This window comes from Pecten maximus, chromosome 2, assembly GCF_902652985.1.
Source record: "Pecten maximus chromosome 2, xPecMax1.1, whole genome shotgun sequence".
Lineage (NCBI taxonomy): Eukaryota > Metazoa > Mollusca > Bivalvia > Pectinida > Pectinidae > Pecten > Pecten maximus.
This window is the reverse complement of record NC_047016.1, coordinates 27,556,619-27,576,878: the sequence shown is the minus strand read 5'-3', so window position 1 is coordinate 27,576,878 and position 20,260 is coordinate 27,556,619. Positions and strand designations below refer to the sequence as shown.

Here is a 20,260-nt window from a genome sequence, read left to right as displayed (position 1 = left end):
ACGATCACATCATGTCTTCAACTTTTCATGTCATTGCCTCTTTTGCGGACAAACTGCAAAATCACAAAATAAAAAACGTGGAAACGATGTATTCCCAGTGCGGACGGACGATTTCCAGACGAGGGTGATTCAGATTTGTGCTGAAAGGGATGATAATTGGGCAGCTGACGTCCGTGGTCGTATAGAATCGGTGAACGATTTGCATGCAGCAGATGCGGTTTATCACCAGTCCTGTAATGTCAATTTCAGGACTGGGAAATTCATTCCACATGCTTTTTCATTTGAACCACAGAGCGGCACAAAACAAAAGAAAAAAGGCAGGCCGAGTATTACCACAGATTACTTCCAGGAGGTTATTGACTATTTAATCAGCAATGAGGATGAACAATTAACAGTTTCTGACCTTGTGAGAAAGATGACCGAATCATGTGGCGAATTAGCATATAGTACCGTGTATATGAAAAAGAGACTGCTGGAACATTTTGGGGATAGTGTTTTGATTACTGAAATTAACGGGAGATCAAATGTCGTGACTCTGCGTCGAACAGCCGAATCCATCCTTCAGGAATTTTACTGTACACCTAAAAAAAACTCAGAGGAACAAAAATCAGCTATACTTGACACGGCAGCGAAACTCATAAGAGCTGACATAAAGTCCTTAAATTTCAGTAGGGAGTTCTACCCGTCATCATCGGATATATCTGATATTGAATCCAACAAGAGATATGTTCCTGGCAGTCTTTTAACGTTGCTGACTTCTGTCTTCAGTGAAAAGGATAGTGCTTTGAAAACGGTATCAATTGGACAAGCCATCATGCAGGCCAGTAGACCTCGATCTCTACTTCCACCTCTTCAGATTGGCCTAGGTGTACAGCTCCACCATCATTTTGGTTCCAAATTTCTAATAGATACATGCCATAGCTTGGGATTTTGTTCGTCCTATGCAGAAGTACAGAGGTATGCGTCCTGTGCTGCTGCGTCACAAGGTACGTCTGTCTATGGTGTTTCTCCCCATAGCTGTATCCAGTTTGTTGCCGACAACGTCGACCACAACATCCGAACTTTGGATGGCTACAATACATTTCATGGTATGGGAATCATCGCCGGGGTAACTCCTGGCATGTTCACTGCTAGACCTGTTTCAAGAACTCTTGTGACAACCAATGACCTGATTGAACTTGGAAAGATAGAGATCCATAACTACAGGCAACCTACCAATAAGATGGGAAGCATGACATTCGCGTCGCTCAAACAGATGCAAAAGATGGATTCCACCTGGAAACTGGATGCATTGACTCAGATTGTATGGCCTTTAAGATCGCCTACGCCAGGATGGTCAGGTCTTATGCAAATGATTGCATCAGGATCATATCCAGGTAAATCATCATTTACATTTCTACCAATGATTGATCTAAACCCAAGTGATCTATCATGCGTTTTTTCAACACTAAGATTTATAAGTGAGCAGGCCAGACTCTACAACAAAACCCCGATCATCACATTTGACCAACCACTCTACTGGAAAGCATTTACCATCATATCCAATGATGAGCCAGGGAGCAACCTCAAATCAATCGTCCTACGCTTAGGAGGATTTCACTTAGAAATGAGCTTTCTTGGAGCTGTTGGCCATCTTATGTGTGGATCGGGTCTACATCAGCTTTTAGAGACAGTGTATTCCCCCAATGCAGTTTCTCATATGATCACAGGGAAAGCCGTTGCAAGAGCACTTCGAGGTCACATGCTAGTTGACGTTGCTCTTCATGCTCTTCTTGTGTCTGAAGTGTTTGGAGTAAAGCTTCCAGTCGACGAAGCGGAGAACATGGAGACAGAAGAGAATCTTCAAGATGAAGATGCGCCAGCGTTTTCGAATCATGGATCTCACATGTTATCTCAAGCAGCAAACTTGTATGATCAGCTCGTAGCTGGAGACATTTCTATTGAAACACTGTGTAACAACTCGGTTTTAACTGAAGCATTTGACTTGCTTGCTGAGAACTCAAAGAGATATGAACAAATGCGCACAGCAAGGCTTTGGATTCAGTATTCTGAAATGATACAAATTCTCAGATCATTCATAAAGGCCGAGAGAACAGGTGATTGGGAAATGCATTTGAAATGTATACAGGATATGCTACCATACTTCGCCGCTGCAGGGCACAATCTTTACACGAAGTCTGGATATACTTACCTCACACAGATGCAGAACCTGGAAACTGAACATCCAGATGTTTACCAACAGTTTCTGTCTGGATATCATGTCTTTCGAAGGAGTGATCGTTTCTGGGCTGGTCTATCATGCGACCTTGTTATAGAGCAAGAACTTATGAGAAGTGTAAAGACATCAGGAGGACTAACCAGAGGTCGTGGAATGGGTGATGTCCAGAGGAGTCAGTGGCTATTGTCAATGCCTGCATGTGCAGACATGAATAACGCTCTGCAAGTTTTGACAGGCGTGGGATTTCAAACTAGCGACCAACATAAGGAGGCCACTGCTGCAAGGAAGGAACGAGACCATAAGGATATAACAAAAGTCCTGGGTTTCTTGAGCGACCGAAATCCCTTTTCAGGTTCTGTGTCTTTACGGAACATTGAAACAGGCGAGGTAGCGGATGATAGCGTAAACCAAGACCACGCAAAGGAGGTGGGTGAACGTATTATAGCATCCATGGAAGGGAAAAGGGTTCTTGAATTCTCATTCAAGCGATCCAATCAAGTGCAAACCCAAGGGGATAAATCCTGTGTCAAGGTAGATGGGGAGAGTGTGCTAATTGACCCTCAACTCCTTTTCCAGCGCCTCACGATTGCCGCTACGGGACTCTTAGAAGACCTTCCTACGGTGTTTAAGTATGAGCTGTGTAGCTACCCTTCATCATTGTTTGAGGCATCAGGTCTTCCTAGGGCAGCACAGAAAGCATCTCTAGCAGATTGCATTTGGAGTATGGGGGATTGTGGAATTGCAAAACTTCCAGACGACTTACTAACTGTACTAGACGGTGGTTCCCTGTTGCAAAGAATCCCATGGAATGTTGGTGATTCATTTGCGAACATTTGTCAAACGTACGTACAACACGTTACAATGAAGTACGCAGATTCTGTTGTTGTCTTCGATGGTTATACCAGTAAATTGTCAACGAAGGATGTTACCCATATCAGGCGCTCAAATGGTGCAACAGCACAGAAAGTAGACTTCACCGAGGAAATGCCCTGTCGAATGAAGAAAGAACGATTCCTGTCCAACATAGAAAATAAGCAGCACTTCATAGACCTGTTAGGTTCTAAACTGCAGCAAAGTGGTTGTACGACTGTGCACTCAGATGAAGATGCAGATCTTCTTATCACACAGACTGCTGTCAATTGTGCAGCAATTAAAGATGTTGTTGTAGTTGGAGAGGACACAGATCTTCTTGTTCTGCTCTGTTATCACGCCGGTCGTCAGAATCATGCAATTTACTTCAAATCCGATTGTAAAAGATCTCTTGGGAAAGAAATTAAGATATGGGACATCGGTAAGACAAAAGAGGTTCTTGGAAATCAATGCAGCCTGTTACCCGTGTTACATGCTTTGAGCGGATGTGATACGACATCTCGACTCTTTGGTATCGGCAAAGGGCCAGCGTTCAAGAAGCTACAATCATCTGACGTCCTCCAAGTCCATGCTCGTGTCTTCCTGGATAGTACATCTGATGTAGATGCAGTTGCATCGGCAGGAGAAGAGATTCTCACGGCCTGGTATGGCGGACAACCATTTGAGACCTTAGATCTCCTGCGTTTCAGAAGATTTGCAGCAAAAACGCACACAGGCGTCACATCTGTGAAAGTACACACCTTGCCTCCAACTTCAAATGCGGCCAGGTTCCACTGTATGCGGTCGTTTCTTCAGTGTCAGTGTTGGATTGGTAATGGGTGTAACTTTGTTCCACAAAACTGGGGATGGTTTGTCAAAGAGAACTACCTATTACCCGTGAAATGTACAATGCCTCCAGCTCCAGAACAGCTGCTTAAAGTGGTTAAATGTGGATGCAAATTGAATTGCGACACGAAAAGATGCACGTGCCGTAAAAACGGTTTGTCGTGTTCTGTGGGTTGCGGCGAGTGTAGGGGTACAAGCTGTTCGAATTCATTACCAGTGACGCATGCAGATTTGAACGAGGACTTGTAAATGACTGGTTTGTACTTCATTACTGTAATATCCCAAAAACTTATAAATGAACATTACCATGCTTTTAAAAGAAACTAAATATAACTGTGTAAATGCAAATACAAATATATGGTTAACCTGCAATAGACTTGTATAAAAATACGTTTAGCCCCCATTTCCTTGCTACATGTGAGTCCCCAAAGGTCAATCATTATGCTAAAATGACAAAAGCATGCTTAATAACTGCCCTGGATTGGTTTCTTTATATATATGTAGTAGGTTTGAGATTATATATGATAAAAACAACATGCAAAACACAGGGAAATCATTTTTATACTCACATTTCTTGAAATGATGAGATTATTTACAAGTGGAGATAATTCTAAGGCTGTGTCGTCAATAGACATGCAAAATAATATGCAATGACACTCAATTTGATCAGCATTATCACTTCTAACTTTAATATACAATCAGTTGTTCTACCATAAGGGATTTTCTTTTGATAACCAAAAATTTACCTCTATACTCTATTATCTTTACTTAACCTAAATCACGATTATTAAAAAATATGGTATAAATTTGCGAAATTTGCTTGAAAGATTTAACAAAGAGTTGTTACATTTCTCATCCGTTGCTTAATTTTTAATTTTAAAGCAATACAAATTTGAAAGAGACAGAAAAAAAACAATGAAATCATTTCCACTTTGAATTTTTGATTTTTTTTTATAAGGGGAGGTAATTATCGGGTCTTTATGACGTCATGATTTATCTAAATCAATATAGTGTGATATGTCCTGAAAGGTGCACTATCTGTGCTTATTCTAATGTATATATAGTTGTTCTATCTGAAAGACTTTATTTTTTATTCCGAAAATTATACACCTACCCCCCATATTTTCTTTAAATGATTTGTATTCAAGTAAGGTATAAAAAAGGTGAAAAAATAACTTTTCCCTTTCGGTGATGGCTTTAGACTTTTTAAATATTAAGCAAGACATGTTACAGATAATAGAAACTCAAAAATAAATTCTTTTGCAATTAGTTTGAGGTTAGCCATATTTTTACTATAAAATGACTGGACTATTATATGGTAAGTCATATAGAAAAAAAAGTGGTCAGCATGATTATATTTGTTATTTGTTAAAGGGCCAAGGTTGAGGTCATAGAGTGGCACGGGAGATATTACATAGAATTATAGTTCATTATCTCTACCGAAACTATGTATATATAAATATATTTAAGATAAAAAATGAAGGAGCGGGACTATGTGATGTAAATAATCATGGTTTTTCGATATACACGTATTGAGGAATAGCACATTTTGATTAGTTTTCATTAGTCACTTTCAAACCTTTTCGTCTATTTCTGTCATTGTGTGCATTTACAAAGAATAATATATTTTTTTCTCATTCATAGAAAATTCATGTCTTTGCTATCAACTTTAGCGTATCACGAAACATCTTATTATAAGAGGTATACAAGATTTGATATGCATGTATATGAATGCATCTCCAAGGAGCAGAGGATGTAAGAGTTCGGCAAATGAAGCGACAGTACATGTTTAAAAGGTGTACCAGTAGATCACATTACGTTATGTGACAGACATGCTATACATACAATGTAGATCGATTTTATTTATTTTACTGGCGGAAAATACAACAGCAACCACGGGTGCTGACTTTATATATAAGAGTTGACCCACTTTTCAGCATTATCTTTAAATGTAAATACAAATTTGATAGGAAATCGATGTGTCGCCCAATCTAACACTTTATTTTTTAAGTTTGTTTATTTTACCAAGGCACATATCAGTATATTTGTTTTTCGGCTTGGTACATTTCTTCAAAAAAAAAGAAAGGCAAGCGATTCGGTTATCATTCATAATATATATTGTGCAATATTGGTGAAACAATTTGTTGAATGCTGTATTTGCAAAGAGGGTGAGGAATGGCAAAAGAAGTTTTGGCAAATCTAGCTTTCTGAAGTTTCCAGATTGCATTTATAGTGATAATAGATACAATATATTAAGCGTTTATTTTTTGATATAGTTGCATTAACATACAATATTTGTTAAACTCTGTCTTGAAATTTTTGTACTTTATTTTAACTCATTTCCCTGTAAGGTCATTTGAAAAAATATTCCAAATAACATAAATCTTTAAATTAAATTCCTTTCCGTGATTGGTTTGTAAACAGTCTGAAACACAGAACAAAGCCTTACAGTGACAATGATCAACATATCATCAGAACGACGTCATAGTAACACAACTGGTATCAAGTATAATCTTAGCTACGTTTGATTCTTTCGGAGCTCATAGCGAAGCATTTTCATGATGTTGAACAAAATGGCGTAACAATCACGTTATGAGGCCCTCCAATACTCTAATGTATACAAGTTTACTTTATTAGGACAAGAAAAACAGCATTTGTTCTGGAATAGATGGGAACGTAGGGTAGAACTTAAATATGACAGTCGTCAACTACGATTCTACGAGGAAGGGACGCTTTACTAAATTGACTCATGCGATCCTTGTTTGTACGACATTAATCCGGGTAAGTATTCAAATTAAAGATACGTGCCTGTTGTTGGATTACATTCAGATGACATGCATTATTTATTTCGTGTAGTGAACCAATCTTAACGTGTTCGCACTCCTACCCAGATAAAAGGTGGTGCCAATATGGGCTAGTTTGTGCCTCTCAACGATAGCATATATTGGCTAGTCATTTGCTTATATTTGCTTAATAATTTGAATTTTCTTCAGAAAAAAATGCAAAAATTAACTTTTACTCACATACGGAATTTGTATAAACTCTGATAATAAAATCATTTTAGAACCGTTCTCCCATGATTCAGACATTTTATCATCCTTCTCCAAAGATGCCCACATTTTCCATCCTTTTCCCTAAGACTCCGACATCTTAATATTAGAAAATAGCCATACAAACCATGCAATAAAATACTGTTAAAATCAAGGAGAATATATACAAATCAAATGTTTCTGTCTTCCCTTCTTGGAATCTTGAGTTTGGTCATTTGATTCAGTTACATGTCTGTGATGTGTTATACTTGGCATTTATTGCATTTTATTGAAAAACACAATTGCCTCATCTACAAATGTACCATTTTTACGTCATATGATTGTTTTCAGTTTTGCGGCCTTATCTACCTCATTATCGGCGTGCTTATGATCACCAGGAATGGTGTTTTACATCGCGCGGCCTTCCCCTTCCTAAACCAGATTGTTATCGATGGTATGCCACTCGGAAATCTCTCTTCGGGGATCATTTACGCCCTTTTCTCAATGTTTCCTCTTCACAAAATCTTTGGACTTCTCGGATTCTTTGGTGTTTTTCGACAAAACAAAATCATCATCATTATTGTAAGTGTTTGAAAAGTATGAAGCGTTCATGAAATACAAAAGTATGGATTATTTATCAATGCAAAAGTACGAAGAGTTTATAAAATACAAGTATGAAGTGTTGATCATATATAAAAGTATGAAGCGAGCATCTTTTTATTTTATCTCTCATTGATGAAATTATGCTTTTGTTTTTGAAAAGTCAAATAAGTGGGCGTAAACATTAATGTTTATCTAATATGTCAACTTAACTGTTAATGTAAACCGGTCAATCACAGGGCAAAAGGAAATGTTCAAAGTAGCCATACATTTTTGTTGCAGTATGTTTCGATACAATATATACGACTATCATTGGTATCGTGATAACAGACTATCATTGGTATCGTGATAACAGACTATCATTGGTATCGTGATAACAGACTTCCATTGGTATCGTGATAACAGACTATCATTGGTATCGTCGTGATAACAGACTTTCATTGGTATCTTGATAACAGACTATCATCGGTGTCATGATAACAGACTATCATTGGTATCGTGATAACAGACTATCATTGGTATCGTGATAACAGACTATCATTGGTATCGTGATAACAGACTTCCATTGGTATCGTGATAACAGACGATCATTGGTATCGTGATAACAGGCTATCATTGGTATCGTGATAACAGACTATCATTGGTATCGTGATAACAGACGATCATTGGTATCGTGATAACAGGCTCTCATTGGTATCTTGATAAGAGACTATCATTAGTATCGTGATAACAGGTTATCATTGGTATCGTGATAACAGACTATCATTGGTATCGTGATAACAGACTATCATTGGTATCTTGATAACAGACTATCATTAGAATCGTGATAACAGGTTATCATTGGTATCGTGATAACAGACGATCATTGGTATCGTCGTGATAACAGATCTTCATTGATATCGTCGTGATAACAGACTAACATTGGTATCATCATAACAGGCTCTCATTGGTATCGTGATAACAGGCTCTCATTGGTATCGTGATAACAGACGATCAATGGTATCGTCGTGATAACAGACTATCATCGGTATCGTGATAACAGGTTATCATTGGTATCGTGATAACAGACTATCATTGGTATCGTGATAACAGGTTATCATTGGTATCGTGATAACAGACTATCATTGGTATCGTGATAACAGACGATCAATGGTATCGTCGTGATAACAGACTTTCATTGATATCTTGATAACAGACTATTATTGGTATCGTGATAACAGACTATCATTGGTATCGTGATAACAGGCTATCATCGGTATCATGATAACAGACTATTATTGGTATCGTGATAACAGACTTTCATTGATATCTTGATAACAGACTATCATTGGTATCGTGATAACAGGCTATCATTGGTATCGTGATAACAGACTATTATTGGTATTGTGATAACAGACTTCAATTGGTATTGTGATAACAGACTATCATTGGTATCGGAATAACAGACTATTATTGGTATTGTGATAATTTAGACATTAGTGCAGTCATGCAATTATCAAAATAATCATATATTGCATCGTCATTATCTATTAAACATTACATACATGTCTAAATCGCCCTACATCATGAAGTTTAATTTGATTTACTTCAGCACACCGTGTTTCTCCTGTTCGGCGTTATCGTGGATATAGTCCTGATAGTTCTCCTTTCTATGACACTATACGGGGTAAGTTTTGTATCATTACATGATTGAGGAATGGTGTATATTGGCTATTGGACCAAATACATATGTTTTACTTTTAAACTAAATGATTCATTATGTGTTACATTAATCATATATTTATATTTTATATTTTGCTTTCATATGCAATTTCTGATATACATTTGAAACAATTCATTCTTTACTCTGCGTTTACTTTTTGTATCATCTATAATTGTATTTCAGATAAACTCGTGGGTAAAGGATCGATTCAAAGAATTTTACGCTGACTACCTCAACGGGACGCTGAATGCTGAGATTTACTCTGCCTTCGAGGCTCTGTTTGGAGCTGTATGTACTATTTATATATCGTTTCACCTCGTTATACATAATTATATACACACACTGTAGATCAGGAATAATTTAAAAAAAAAACATAAGACGGCATATATATAATATATACTAAAAATATCAAAGCTCAGTAGTTATATATATAGATATTTACATTGACTTATCATTAGTTAACTAGATCACTGAAATCCACATGCTTAACAACCAGATATCCAACCCTCTATCCTTGTACCGGTACGGCTAGGTAAGCTGTTTAGTCTATTCATGTCCTCCCGGCTGCTCTTTAAAAATCATAACAAAATATTCGTTTTATTTTCCTTATGTCTGTAAATTTCAGATGAGATGTGACCCCAATAAAATGCGGCAGGTTGTTGGGAACAGTATTATCCAGTTATGGACGGAAACATCCAGATATTCATCAGTCTTTTGTCAATTAGTATAATACTGGAGGTAAGACTTGGAGTTCTGATTACATACGGTAACATGATTTGTACGGTGATATTGTCAATTATCAAGTGAGACAGACGAACTATATACCCGATATACACTACAGCAAGCGAATTTAAAGCAAATAAACAAGTTAATTAAAGTGGTGATTAAGTGTCTTTAAAGGGTTTGTTGTTCTTGTTAGAAGTGTCATACGGCAGTGCATTTAGTCGTTTAGCTTGATATCTTACAAAATAAGATGACGTGCTTGTTTAACGTAAATGTAGCAGAAGTACATCACTAATTACAGATCGTGAACATTGTGCTGTCCGACTTGGTGTATCGTCGTCTGGACAGACAAGGGAGGTCACACGGAATGTTGAGTAACTTTGGACGGTTTATAAAGACATCGTGGACTACGTGAGTATAATATCCCCTGTGAAATGTGGATTTTGGTTAATAGTATGTTTTGAAGAAGGTAAACTGTTTAAAAATGTGTAATACAAGATCTTATTTGCAGTGTTGAATCTATGTCGAAGTTTGACATATTCCATCAGCATATTTACCTAACTACCTGCATACTTTGAATTCTGTATGTTATACCGGTTACATAAAATAGGTAACTGCATTTCTACTGGATCTGTATGAATTTCAACAAAAACGCTATATGTAAGAAAACCAGGCGTTTAATTGTACTGAAAGACATAATTTTTCCATATTCTATAGATACATTTAAATATAACCTAAAAATTATCATAATTCTCGGTTATATAAAGAGAATATATAGCTATGATCCTTATAACTATTGTCCTGTTACAACCTGAGATAAGGTATACTATTACGGATAATGATTAATTGCTGTTCCATTGAAAGTGTGATGAATATTTTCCATCTTGTTTTTACACAGACAAAGAAAGAAATTAGTTTTCGTCATTTTACAGGTGTTTGATATGGTGAGTTATTAACATATCAAAATGATGGATAAGTTTAATCCTTATCATATTTATCGTAATATCAATATCTCATCCGCTATATAAAGGTTCATCGACATATGATATATGCAGTTTTCCTATTATAAATAACAATTTAATCTTGGTTTCAAGGAGTTTCAGGCTGCCATGAAAATCGGGCAGTTAATCTAGCTATCATTAAGCGTTAAATATCCATTAAAGTTATAGAACATATGTGCTCATTAGGGCTTATGTTGATTTGTTATATGTACCGACTATAAATAAAGTTTGAAGTGAATTGAATTGCAACATCACTCTTTTCCTGAGATGACGTCATCGATTGAATGCTTGTTAATCATAGGTTAAATCCCTCGATAAACTTTTAATGGATCTAGCTCTAAACAACCGGTTCCACGTCATTAAACTTATTTTTCATAGCATTTCGCTCACAAAAATCAAAGCTAGCGAGCCTACTTATTAATATATGATTGTCTTACTTCAGATAACCTCTTTCGTGTTCCTAATCGGGGGTGCCGTAATTAGCAGAAGTCGTTTCATCGTTGACGAATTGGTACATCCGGTTTTTGAGAACCTCCGATTTAACAACTACTATCTTCCTGAAATCGTCATTGGTCTCGCTGTTACAACGATCTTGATTGGCTGCCTTAATCTACTTTCCTGGTGTATCGGGTTCAACATGTTATGTTTCAAATCTGGCACTAAATCAAAAGTGGTATGTTACTTTTTAACGCATGGCCAGACTAAACACAGCTTCATTTATATATTCTTTCTGGAACATACATGTTTTATTATAAGCAGCTACATTACAATTAGCTCGTGTGAAATGCTGGTATGCGACATTGCAAGTACAAATAATAGCAAAGTAAAATGGCCATCCCAAGTGCACTACATTATAGTTAATGATACTTGATATCAATACAGCAAATGAATCGCACGTGTTAGCTGTCACGTTATTGATATGAAATGACGTTAACCTACTTTCTACCACAATTAAGGATTGAATCTTGATTTGGTCGATTTCATGGGGTCATGAATCGAGTTGCTCTTGAGACAAATTTAATTAACTGCGAAGCAGTTCATGTTGAATTTGTCTCAAGAGCAACTCAATTCATGACCCCATGAAATCGACCAAATCAAGATTCAATCCTTATATCTTAATTGGTTTTTTTTTCGAATAAAAAAGTCGGTATAGATATTAATGTCTCGAAGCATGTGCAAGTCCAAATGGGGAAAAGCCCGAGGAGTTCCGGATTGTGCATGTCAAGTCGGTCGAGTAAAATATTCCCAAATTTTAGGATTAAAAACAGCATTATTTTGTCAAAATAAAAGTATTTAGCATATCTGGTCTTTCATAAAATACAAGAATACATTATAAATTTGATAATTTTAATAATTATTCCATGTTTATAACAACAATGTAGAAAAAGTGAAATTGTTCCGCGGAAGGATTTTAACCATGTATTCATACGCACTGATCAGTGTTAATCTGGTCAAATTCATGAGCAAATGAAACAGATTAAGTTTGGTAGTTTCATTGAGTCCAACTTGAGTAGAAATTGAAATATTACCCTGTGTTATTCAACTCTCAGACCATCAGTTAATCATTACAGCTGTTGATTAACAAACTGTTTATACCACGTACGCATTTTGATTGGCTAACACGGTGAACTTTGACCCAAGCTGCAATTGTTATTGACGTCATCAATAATCTAATGACGTCACATCACCGGGTCCCGGACGTCACCGGAACACTTTATTTGCATACGCGAAATTATACTTGGCCACGTTTCCCTTTGATTCAAGCCGATATTATTGTAGTAGAAACAGGTCACACGACTCGAAATTGTTGGATATGGAATTTATTTCACACTCGTAAGTTATTTTTTTAAAGTTGCAAAAAACACTCGCTAAAGCTCGTGTCTTTTGTAACTTTAAAAAAATAACTTACTCGTGTGAAATAAATTCCATATCCAACAACCACTCGTTGTATAACCTCTATGTAAATCACTTCGATTTCGTGAATACTTTGTTTCGGGAACTTGCATCTTCAGACAAATTCGCGAGTACATGATTTCGCGAACGCTGATCTAGAAATGACTTGTAAATCGCAAAAGATGAGCTATTAAAGCTATGGACACTGCAAGAATCCTCTATCTTTAACTGATAGCTTTGTCGCCATCCCAAGGTGTCATTTTCGTAGAAATAAACGAGAAAGATTTGAATTCGCGATTGCGCTCTCCGCGTATTAATGCAAACATAAATTCTACACGAAATATAAATGATTTACAATGTTTTAAGGCTGAAATTTTAGTAAATGTAATGTGTGCGATTTTGGAAACTTCCGTCTGTTTCAGAATTAATTATCAGAGGAAATTTGTAAATCATTTTACTTAGATACGAAAGAAACTACAAAACAAAAGGAAAAAACATCAATGCTTAAATGATAGTAAATGAATTACACATATTCTTCCACGGATTGATCTGCAGTTTTTTCCTTATGATAATTATACATGTGTATCACACTTTTTACTCAGTTCTTTACAGATTTAAATAGGCATTCGTTCAATATTTCTTGACGAATAGTATCTCATCTTTGCAAATACGTTAAATGTTGCATATTACCAAAAAGGTATATAAACACCGAAGCGCAGAATATGAACACATAGTTGGTTTTCATAGAAACCACTGAAAAAGTTAATACTCGCATAGGGCTGGAAGAGTAAGTGTCTTCTACTTCCTCGACATTTGAAAATGTTTAAATCAACAAAAAATATACATCATACCTCCTTCCCATAGATTAGTTGAGTTTTCCATCTTTAGTATTGTGTATGCAAAAATGTTATAACAGAACAACTACACATATGTATTTCACGTTTCTATACTGACCAGTTAAACTCACATCAGTGGGGAAATATAAGTTTTCAGTGATCCATCAAATATGATGCCAAATCGTTAACAAATCTATTTTCTAGGAATAATTCCTGTCAAAAATATCATCTGTTTAATTTTGATATTTTTACTGAAAATGTCTAATTTGTAATAATATCAAAACACTTTCGTGATACATCCTTTGCAGTTTCTGAAACTTATTACTTTAAAAATGGATAGAAAATACCATTTTGTTTTGTTTATATACAGCCAATAATTTTCATTCACATGTATATATATATACATATGTATTAATTGTTTTTCTTCATTTGATAAAAATAAGTTGTTTCTTTATAAATCTAAATTGGCATGCATCATACTCATTCTTCTTACTGACTTCCATAAAAATGAATTCATATACATAAACTAATGTGTCATTCGTAGATGGTATTCATTATGGATATGAATGTCACGAGGGTTCTTTATCGTTTGCAGCATATGGCGTTCCAGATAGTCATGGTTGTGCTGGCTCTTATTGCATTGATATTTTGGACTGATCTTCTGACTGTGGTAAGTTAATGATTACGGAACCATTTAAGCTTGGGAACAAACGGATTTCACTTAAACAGAGAGGCATATCATTTCTGCGTTAGATTGGATTAATTATACATATTCTCAATGTTTAACGTTCAAAGTCATTCATTGATGATATCCTCTCCTCTGACTTTTGACAGGTATTAGTTTACAATTTTGATTTATGGTGTAAGTGCATTTCAATTGAACATGTTCGGTAGGTAAAACACGAGATGTCTGACCAACTAGCCGCGGAGTTCCTAGTATATGGAGAGTCAACAGCGTTAAAGTACAGTCGGGCTTGGAATGCAATATTCCTTACGGTAACGTAGCTTTTAAAAACGGTAACGTAACGTATGCATTAAATTATGTTACAATTCAATAATAAAAATAAAGATCGATTGATGTAAGTTTAAAAGAATATAAACTATAATTCGAAGCGTTTATTCGTACACAAACTTGTCCTTCAGATTTACAAATGTATTTGAATGTACGCGTATACTTTTTTATTCCGTTTTCCAGTTTAAAGATTGCATTTTATAATTAACATTCAAGACAAAAAAAGAAATGTTGGCTCACAATTTTGTTTCAGTATTCTTGCTGTGGGGTACAAAATAACGAAGATTTCATTGGAATCCCGTTTACATCTTCGGCAGGTGAAAGGCCTGATCAATGTCGCATTTCAGCAACACTGGTAAACACCAATACCAATCTGAAAAGCACATCTCGTTTGGATTATAACACTACGGTATTTAAACATATTATTCTGTTTCTGTGGCTAGGTACATAATTCAATATTCATCGATTATGAACTGATGTAAGTTGAAATTGTATATGTTAAGGTACATATGATGATATTGTTTGCTATGTTAGGGTATGTAGAATGGTATCGATTGCTATGTTAGGAAATGTAGGATGATATTGTTTGCTATGTTAGGGTATGTAGAATGGTATTGTTTGCTATGTTAGGGTATGTAGGATGATATGTTTTGCTCTGTTAGGGTATGGTTAGGTATGTAGTTTAATATTATATATTGTTTCTATTGATCTAACACTTTAATCTGGTTCTAGGTAGCCAGACAAATTTATATTGCTTGCTTTGTTTAGGTACTGTATTTGATTGAAATTATTTGTTTTCTCGAGGTTAGTAACTTGAAATTGTTTGATGTGTTTATTTTAACAATTTGTCATTGCTCCATGTTTGTACTATGTTATTTGTCATTGTCTTCAGTGTTAAGGTGTGAGGTTTGATATTGTCCAAGTATAAGGTGTGTACTTTGTGTTAAGGGAAGTAACTCAATATAGTTTCCTGTGTTTAGGTGTGTATCATGTCATTTGTGTAGGTGTGCGATGAACCATTGAAGGATGAAATACAGACTTACTCCGTACTTTTTGGAGTGACGTGTGGCGCGTTGATGATCGTCAAGGTAACAATACAAAATGATCACGTGACATTCGTTGTAAAATATGTCAATCTATATATGAATGTGTCGACATTTCCAAGCTAATATGAATAATTCGAAATAAATAAAACTATAGATATATACCGAGGAAATTGAAAAGTACAATCAGAATCAGACCACGTTTTGCTAAAGGGTAACCGTTTCTTGATTTACGGGCAACAACAGTCAGGTAAACCTATGCCGAAAATGTCTTTTGTGCTTTATACATACCTATTCTTAAAAGTCTGATAATGTTTTAGTGAACATCATCACTTGGGATCTCCATTTCTTTCTTGTGTTCCCTTTCTCTTTGCGCTTTCTTCGCGGTGTGTGAGGCAAGAGCCGATTCAAACAGAAAAAAAAAAAAAAAATTTAAAAACAACAACAAACAACAACAAAAAACAACAAAAAAAACCAAGAAGCAGATAGAATCATCTACCTAATATACGTTGTTTACAGACGTGTAACGCCGTAATGATTCATAGGAACGTTCTTCGTATAGAAGATGCAGAAGGGAATGAGCCATCATTCTCAGAAACGATAAAAAATTACTACCGGTATGTATTGGTGTGGTTTGTTATAATATTATCTAAATACTTGAATAATCGATGCAAATATGATAGAAGTCAGTAAAATTAGTTGACCAATTAAGAACAATCCAATTCATCAATATCTGGACATAAAACCCAAATCATTAATTTCACTGGTGAATTTAATAGTAGTAATGTCACACTTTATCTACTTTATAATTGATAATAACTGATACATGTTTGAGTATCATGTTTTCGCTAGATAGCATAACTTACATAATTACATTTCAACATTTTCATTGGAAAACATCACTTAGTTTAAACCTCAACATAAAATTCAGACACGTGATTATATTACATTTAGGAATAATAGGCAAGACTGAATCATAACATATTGGATTCCACATGTTTATCATTTGTAGGGATAATCGCTGGCTGCTGATTGGTTCCATTGCGTTTACAGGAATCGGCGTGGTATGTCTTTTACATGTAAACTGTTGCCGGTAACTAGTCTGACAAACACTTGAAATGATAATAATATTGGTTTCCAGTTGTCTATCAATATAAATCAAACACATATTTTCCTTATAATTACTTGTGGTTTATCGATAGATAAGTGTATTTCTTATGATTGTGGTGATTATCCTAAGACAAGTACCACACTTTTAGCAATCTTAAACATAATCCACAGGCTACACTGATTTTGACTACTTACTGCAACGAGAACACCATCACTCGCAATAACGTTAGTGGCGATGATAGTCAAAGTCACTCTGATGTTTGACAGCTGTGGCGAAGTTACAGTGGTAATAACTGGCCTAGTATCCCTAATTCATCCAATAACCTAATGATTTACTATGAAGTGGATATATTTGAGCTATTTTTGTTGAGAATATATATCTACTAAAATCCTCATACAATATAAAAAAAATCCTCGTTTATATGAATATTTTACCTCCACAGATGCTTGCATTGGGTTTACTAGTTACTGGATTAACTCTACGTTTCAATGCTTTATTGGGACATAAAGACATCCAACCTCTGTTTAAGCATGTCTATATCTCAGGATGGGACGTGACGTATTTAGTAACCATCATGTCTGACGTCATCATCACGTGGGGAGTAGTGTCGTTCATCATCTTTGGTACAGGTACACTGTCTGCTGCAGTCAGAATTACGAAGATGTATTACGTGGTACGTATTGTAACTTTATGTTCCCAATCAACTTAAGAGAGCCAGTCATACAATACACTTTTAGTCCACAATATAAAGAATAGAGTAATAGTACGTTCATTAACCATGAATGATTCATGTTTTCTTGCCAAACGCCATAGATATATCATGGTTGTTTTCGGTTTGTGCCATAGGAAATCATGGTCATATCAAAACGTCGAGGTCATAACACGAGGCAAAAGGTCAAATATTAGCGATACTTTTCAAAAATCCGGTTTCCTCCCTCATTAGGATCATTCGTGCCCTTCAATCCGCTCCAATACGAGTATGTTATAAAAATATTATGTATTTCGCAAATGTAAAATAAATACATTATTTAGATTCTGATTATTTAAATGACACATAGATTCACATTATTGCTAGCAACTGCATACATTGTAAACGAAATAGTTTGACCTTTATGTTGTTTTGTTTTTATTTTATCTATTTCTTTATTTATTTCGTTATTTATTTATTTTTATCATTACAGAGCACTGTCCTACTGTTAATATCCCTACTGTTTAAATGTGTCTGTATTCTAGTTTGGATACCAATGCGGATATCAGTAAGTACAGTAGTTGTTATGAATTTATTAGTACTCGTGTTTTAAATGTAACTAGGGAACAGAGAGGCTTAATAAAATACGAGCAATGTCACAATGAATCCGATCGTATTCAAAGCGAATTACTGTAAAGCATGCTGCAATAGTCCATTTTACAATGACACTGGTATAACTGAGATTTAATCAGAATTAGCTGTATGAAAGGCGTGTTGATTTCAATTTATAAATTGTAAATTTTCCATTTCTAACAGTTGCATTGCTCTTATACCTACGGTTTGTATATGTCCGAGTTGACTTGATATTCAAGGCACTGTTTCCAAAAAAACTAACATTACTGATTTCGAGAGATGCAGATTCGTGAAGATAATGGGAAAGTTTTATGGATGGTCGACATCTTCATTTCTTTAAATATATATTTACTTATGGGGGATGACTTTCTCATGTTTCTTGATATGCATAGTGGTTCTTTTATCGCCACTATTTTGGGATTGTGACTTAACACGGATTTGATCTAGAAGAGGAAGGCGCCAACAGAAAATTCGGCAATATATTACTGGAAAGCCTGGCCATATTCTTCTTGTACTTTCCAATGGTCTCCATGCTGATCTTCCCCTGTACTTACCTTACCCATGTTTTATAACCCATGTCTTATCAATTTTTAGTTAGTAAAAAGACATATTGTATTTGGAGACAAGAGTTATATCATATTTAAATAGTGTAATAAGTAGAGACAATAGTTGTACCTTATTTGGGCAGGGAAGTAAGTAAACACAAGAATTTTACCTTATTTGGACAGTGACAATACTCTGTGAACATACTACATCGCAATATTAATGACGCTTAGCGAATTTTCGACTGACAGTTATGAATTAATATTTCTTACATTTCAGATCGACAGCAATCTATCGGACGCTATGAAAACTGCATTGCGGAATAATTATAAAACTGATATACCTCATACGAAGTTATACATGGAGGAAAAGAACCTAGGATTTAATACTTTGTTCTATCAGGCATGCAATTTCTTCAACGACACTATTTATTAATGAATAATGTTACTGTTAATACAATCTATCAAATTTGCTACTAATTTAAGTGTTGGTTATATGCATACTACAAAGACATGCTGAGAACTCCTTATATAACATACCTAACGCAAAGTATATACAAACGACAATCAGTAGTAGTTTTAAGCATACGTTAATGATATCCTCAATTAACTAAGATAAAATCAGACACAAATCCAACAAAGATTTTACAACACTTTCCTGAACTATATGTTGTTGTTTTGGGGTTTTTTTTCTTTTTTTTTTTCATAACATATAAATTTCTTATCACATTAATCGTTATCATTTAATTCAAAATTTCCATTTCAGGGCAAATGTTGTTTAAATGAAAAGTTCCAATATCTATCTGCTAATCTTATACAAGCGGATTTTCCCTGGACGTGCAGACCCTGTGATACAGTCACGAGTATGCGCTGGCCTCTGCGAAGTACAGTGACAACGAAATGCTCCAATAATTCTCACTTTTCCCTTGTGAGTTGACCTTTAAAGACAGCCATAATTCAAAGCATATCAATTCTGCAAAGACAAACTACATATGAAATTGTGTATTTGAATACTGGCGTCAAAACATCCTGTATACTCCCAAAAAGCCGTTCTCAGTACATTTGTTATTTAGCTGACTTTGTAGGCACGCGTCATTCTATACCCACCCATGTCCCGTTAATTATCTTTTATTCCACACCAGTACACGCTCAGTTTGTATTATGATATTGGAACATTTTTATTTTCGTGTAACACATGCATGCTTCTTGTCTATTCAGTCGTGTGCCGATGTCGTTCTGGATGACGCAATCCACCCCTACGATACGACCGCTGTGACACTCGGTGTCTTTATGATCTTACTAGAGGTAAGCATGATGGCTGGTTTATTACATTTCGTCTTGTAGCATTATTGGCGGAGTCATCATATCATGGGACAAATAAAAACCGCCAAACTGAAGTTAAAACTAATGTTAAGTTAAGGGTAAATATAAAATATTTTTCTCCCTGATTTTTTCATGCTCTTTTCCAGGTAAACAATCATGTATGATAGATAGGATTGCCTACTTACTATTATTACTGTTCACCTGAATCCAT

The 20,260-nt window shown here is 35.4% G+C and overlaps 1 long non-coding RNA gene across 1 annotated transcript; it reads left to right on the top strand.

Moving 5' to 3' along the window:
• The first annotated feature begins 17,418 nt into the window (after window positions 1–17,418).
• LOC117344059 lies at window positions 17,419–19,106 on the top strand. Its single transcript, XR_004536115.1, has 3 exons — window positions 17,419–17,536; window positions 18,045–18,119; window positions 19,007–19,106. It is a non-coding gene; the product is annotated as an uncharacterized LOC117344059 (long non-coding RNA).
• The last annotated feature ends 1,154 nt before the right edge of the window (window positions 19,107–20,260 follow it).